This window comes from Colius striatus, chromosome 25 (assembly GCF_028858725.1).
Source record: "Colius striatus isolate bColStr4 chromosome 25, bColStr4.1.hap1, whole genome shotgun sequence".
NCBI lineage: Eukaryota > Metazoa > Chordata > Aves > Coliiformes > Coliidae > Colius > Colius striatus.
Window position 1 is genome coordinate 2,138,484 of NC_084783.1, and position 6,000 is coordinate 2,144,483.

Sequence of the window (6,000 nt, forward strand, 5' to 3'; positions counted from 1 at the left end):
TTCTGTGATTCTGTGACTCCAGGAGCTTAAAGGGCTTTTCCAACCCAAGTGATTCTGTGAGTCTCTGAAGCACCCAGAGCCATCTACTTCCCTGCTCTATTGGCACTCATAGCAGCATCACAGATACCTTCACAGAGCATCAACACATGTTGCTCCAACCACCTGGGCAGGGGCTGAGGCTCCTGGCAGCTCTCCTAATGAATTCAGTGCTGCCCTTCACATCAAACAGCCACATGAGAAGGTGTTTTTCAGTCCCATCTTTATTCAATGGGCCAAAAACATGCTGCTGCTGTGCTCCTCACCCTTGCAAACATCTTGTTCATAGCTGCAACTTCAAAAGGACCAAAGGAGAAGGAGGGGGAGGCTGCAATAGGAAGGCAGGGAGCACACTGAGCTATCACCAGGCTCCATCAGGGAGGAGCTGAGACCCCCTGGACACAACCCCAGCTCTGCTCCCCCAGGATGCAGCCCTGCAAGGCCATGAGGGATGTCCCTGACAAGGTCTGGGGCCAGACTGGGGCTGGCAGCACCCCACAGTTGAGGAGAGGGGCAGCAGATGAATAGAGGGGAAGGTGGGGGCAGGGGATGTTTATTCTACTTAGAGCTGCCTCTGCACCCTCCTCTTCCTCCTTGCTCTGCTCTCAGCCCTGCCCCATCCATCTTGCAGGGCTGAAACCCAATTACCATCCCAAAGGCAGCACAGGGAGGGGGATGGTGCAGCAGCAGAGATGCCCATTAGCTCCAGGGAATGGAGATGGAGCTGATAGGAGCTCTAATGGCTTGTCCAGAGATCCTTGATGTCAGCCTGGCTGCCCCAGCTGCAGGCCTGGCAAACTGCTGCAAGCATTGCACACATGTGCCCCTGATTGCCCCCAGCTCCCTGCCCCACTCCATGGCACCTCTCCAACCCAATGCCACGTGTCTGTCTGCAAGCAGGGTGATTTCAGAACATCCAGGACTCTCCTCCCTCCTTCTCCTACTGCTGGGTGATGGACAGACAGCACCCTGTGTGGTGCAAAGCCTCACAGGAGGAGCTGGAGAAGGATCCCAAGGATGGATGAGATGGAGAAGGATCCCATGGCAGGGTGGAATAGAGAAGGATCTCACCCTCTTGCCCTGAGGTGATGCCCACAGCAGTTAAATCCTGGTTTGTACCCCTTGATGTGGATTTTGAGCTGCCCTGAAGGGTGATTGGGGCTATTGCCACTGTAAAGCAGCCCAGAGCTGTTCCCTCCAGGCAACAGAGATGGTTGACAGTGGAGCCTGTTGATCTCTGAAGTTTAATTAACCCTGTCTCCCTTCTTCACCATCTTCTGCTCAAATGCCACAAGTGATCCTGTGCAGATGCCAGTCAGCAGAAGGGGGAGGAGGGGGGAAGATTCCACTGTTGAATTGTAGAACATAAAGATATTAGAGGGTCATTAAATCACCATGAATATGGAAATGAAATCCACAGGCATCCATGGAGATAATGGCAGGGAAAAGGGAGCCACAGGTGAAGCCAAAAGGTGGAAAGGTCAGCTCTGGCTGGATGCATCATTAACCCCCTGCTCCAAGCAATCTCCAAAGGCTGGGGAGAGGGGAAATTTGGGGTCTTGGGTGTCCTGACCTCCCCCTGTGGACCCCACACAGGCTGGGGGTGCCTGGACAGGAGTCCAGAGGTGAGGGTTAGCCCTGGGGATGGTGGCTGCTGTGCCCCAGCATTGTGCCAGGCTCCAATCTCACCTGCACCATTGGTCACTCCAGGGTCCAGCCCAGGTGTGGGGCTCCCAAACCTGCTCCTAATGTCCTAGGGGCAAACACTGTGGGAAAGGGAGGAGCTGGGATCCCTCTGAAGCCCAAGCTGTGAGATCTGAGGAGCACCTTGTGTCTCCTCCACTGCTCCTGGCAGCTCAGGCTCCCTCCTGAACCACACATTGATGGTTTGACACTGACATGAGCTGGTGAGTGGAAAGAATTAATAGGAGCCTCACTAATTGGAGCTGAGCTGTTAGGAAAGGGAGGAATAGCTCTGAAACCTCCCAGCTGCAGCTGAGAAATGAGGTGCATGGACTGGGGTGATGGGGCTGGTGGGCAGGGTGGCAAGTAGCCATGGCCATCTGGGCTTGGGGGCTGTTGGCTGTGCCTGTGGCACTTTGGGATGTCCCCAAGGAGCTGCAGCCACAGGGCACCAAGACCCCCGTGGTGTCTGTGCTGTGAGTGACATGGCTCAGAGCTGTCCCAGCCCCTTGCTGCCACCAGCCAGAGCCAGGAGAGCAGCAGGAGGAGGAAGGAGAGCTCTGGGTGCTCTGAAATCACCCTGAATTGCTGCTGCTGTTGGCACCCAGACCCTGCCAGCCAGCTGCTGCCTGGTGAGAGGCCAGGAGAGAAAGGCACAGTACTGCTGAGACACCTCCAGACCCTCAGGACCCTCCATGCCCCCAGCACAGTGCTGCCAGCACTCTCCTCACCGGGCTGCCAGAGCTCCCCCTGCTCTCCCAGCAGCAGCTTTTGCCTCCGGGGAGAGTGTAAGGAGGAGAAAAGCAGATTAGAGCTATCGCCGCATCTCCAGCCGAGCTGCAGAGCTAAATGTCAGCTCGAGTCTGCCACAGCACAGGAGGGGGAGCCCAGGAGCCCCGACGCACCCCTCGCCGGGGTGGGCACCTCTAGGGGCACAGGCAGTGGGGCTGGTGGCTGGGCACCGACTTTTCCCTCTGGACTGAAGAGGTGAGATGCCCATCTCTGGGGTCCCGCTGCCTCACCCAGCTGGCACAATCCCAGCCTCAGCCCCAGAAACTTTCCTCCTCCTGTTCCCATGGAAACGAGGAATTTGCTTCTCCCCAAAGTTGAGCTGGCTGCGGGGTCGGGAGTGGGCAGGGACAGGCGATGGGCAGGGACAGGGACAGGCAGAGGGGAGGGACAGGGACTGGCAGTGGGCAATGCCTGTGCTCACCTGCTCAAATCGAGCCCCTGATGCCAAAGCCCCACAGCACAACCCGTTTGTTTGGAGCTGCTCTGGTGCATCGTGCCCAGGCTGCTGTTGGCATTGGCAGGGTGGGAAGAGGGTTGGGTACAGCCCCCATTGCAGTGCAGGAGCATTTGTTGAGGCTTTTCTCCCCTGGCAGGTCAGGATGGTTGGCTGGATGGAGAGAAGCCCCAGAGGAGGGATGTCTCCTGCTGAGCATTCACTGTCATCTTCCACAGCAAGGCTGGAGAAAATGAGCATCTTGCTGGGAAAATGCCCCCCTCCCTCCTGCCCCAGCCATCCCCATCGTGTGAGCCCCTGTGGGTGATGGCCATGAAGGGCAGAGCCAGCTCTACTTTTGGCTCAGGCTGGGAAGGACACTTGGGGAGCAATTTGAGAGCTGTCCATCATCATCAATCAGATGGTTTCAGCACTCTGCTTGCCTCCTGCAGGAAGATGATGGTCTGCTGCCCATTCTGATGAGAGGAAAAGCTTTTGCCACCCTCCACCCGCAGGAAGATCCTCTGTGTAGGTGTGGGACTGCTCTCCCCACAGCTCAGGCTCTTTGCCAGTGTACACAGGGTACCAAGCACCAGCTCTGGGGCCACTGCAATCCAGGAGCTGAGCTCCAGGAGCTTTTCCATGGGATAAATATGGAGCAGACAGGTTTAGACAACAATGACTAAAACTGAGCTTCATCACAAATGAACTCCAAGCAAGGAAATGTTCCAGGCACTGCTGTTGAGTGGCAGTAAAAATAAACCTGCAGGTTAAACACAGCCTTCTCCTCTTTGGTGCTCACATGCCAGATGATACAATCATGGGATGGTTTGGCTTGGAAGAGACCTTTAAAGGTCACCTAATCCAACCCTCCTGCAGAAAGCAGGGATATCTTCAACTAGATCATGTTACTCAAAGCCTCATCCAACCTGACCTGGGATGTTTTCAGGGATAGAGCATCTGCCACCTCTTTGAGCAACCTGTGACCAGTGTTTCACCATCCTCACTGTAGAAAACACCAGTCTTCCTGATATCTAGTGTGAATCTGTGCCCTTTCAGCTTCAAACCATTGCCTCTTGTCCTGTCTCCTCAGGCTCTGCTAAAATGCCTGTCCCCATTGTTCATACAGGTGTCAAATGGGCACAGTAAGGTTTCTTGGGAGCCTTCTCCAGGCTGAACAACCTCAGCTCTCTTAGTCTCCCTTCACAGGAGGGCTGGTCCATCCCTCTGAGCATTCTTTTTGATCCCTCCTCTGGACTCTCTCCAACACCTCCTGATGAAATGGTTAAAACCCTCCAACCAAGGCTGTGTGCCACCATCCCCAGAGCTGGCTGTGGGGACACTTTTACCTGCCACAACCACTCTGCAGCCAGGGCCAGGGTAGAGAAAAGGGGATGCTGGGCTGAGCAGAGACCCGGGCAGCTGCTGGGGCTGTGCTGGTAGTGCCAGCCTCAGGGTTGGCACGGGTGCTGGTGGAAGGAGGCAGCTGGCAGCACAGCCTGGCAGCCTCCCCGCAGCCTTCGCCCTTCCCGTGGGAGGTGCGAGATCTCACACTCTGGCTTCGCCCCCGCGCCGCCGCCCGCTGCCCTCCCACCCCCCACGGCGGCACGGACGGGCTCTGGAACCACCCGGCGCTGCTGCTGGGGTGGGGGAACGCGGCTCCTGGGGCTGTCCCGCGGGATGGGGATGGGGATGGGGATGGGAGGGGGATGGGAGGGGGGATGCGGCTCCTGGGGCTGTCCCGCGGGATGGGGATGGGGATGGGGATGGGGATGGGAGGGGGGATGCGGCTCCTGGGGCTGTCCCGCGGGATGGGGATGGGGATGGGAGGGGAAACGCAGCTCCTGGGATTGTCTTGAGGGATGGGGATGGGGATGAGGATGGGGATGGGGATGGGGATGGGGATGGGGATGGGGATGGGGATGGGGATGGGGATGGGGATGAGGATGGGAGAGGAGACGCGGCTCCTGGGGCTGTCCTGCGGGATGGGGATGGGGACAGGAGAGGAGACGCGGCTCCTGGGGCTGTCCCGCGGGATGAGGATGGGGATGGGGACGGGGACAGGAGGGGGAACGCAGCTCCTGGGACTATCTTGCGGGATGGGGATGGGGATGGGGATGGGAGGAGGAATGCGGCTCCCGGGGCTGTCCCACGGGATGAGGATGGAGGTGGGAGGGGAGACGCGGCTCCTGAGGCTGTCCTGCGGGATGGGGATGAGGAAGGGAGGGGGAATGCGGCTCCTGGGGCTGTGCCGCGGGATGGGGATGGGGATGGGGATGGGGATGGGGATGGGGATGGGGATGGGAGAGGAGACGCGGCTCCTGGGGCTATCCCGCGGGATGAGGATGGGGATGAGGATGGGGATGGGGACGGGGACAGGAGGGGGAACGCAGCTCCTGGGACTATCTTGCGGGATGGGGATGGGGATGGGGATGGGGATGGGGATGGGGATGGGGAAGGGGATCGGGATGAGGATGGAGATGGGAGGGGAGACGCGGCTCCTGGGGCTGTCCCGCGGGATGGGGATAGGGATGAGAGGGGGAATGCGGCTCCTGGGGCTGTGCCGCGGGATGGGGACGGGAGCGGGTGCCGCTGGAGATGCTCCTCCTTCTCCCCTTCACTCCGCTCCCCTCCAGGATCCAGCACTGTGCTGCAGGAGCGTTATACCCCCTGGCACGGGGCAAACCCCTTGCCCTGCCCTATGGAACATCATCCCCAAGGCTCGGATGGAGCCCCCAGGGCCCCTCGGTGCCGGGGGGTCGGAGCCACCTCAGCAAACGCTGCCGCCAGCATCCCGCTCCTCAGCCGCGACCTGGACGGCGCCGACAGCTTCGGATGATGCTTAAAACTCACTGGAGACTTGGCAGAGCCCATCCCCGTGCCCAGCGGCTCTGGATCGCCCCGGAGCCACGCACCCTTCTCCCGGGGAGCGCTCCTTCCCTCCGCCCGCCCCTGGCGCCGCGGCTTTAATTAGCGCTCCGCTGTGTATTGAGAGAGCGGGAGCCCGGAATGGAAATGTACAGGTGTCCCCTTGATCCAGTTTCCATGGTTGCCAC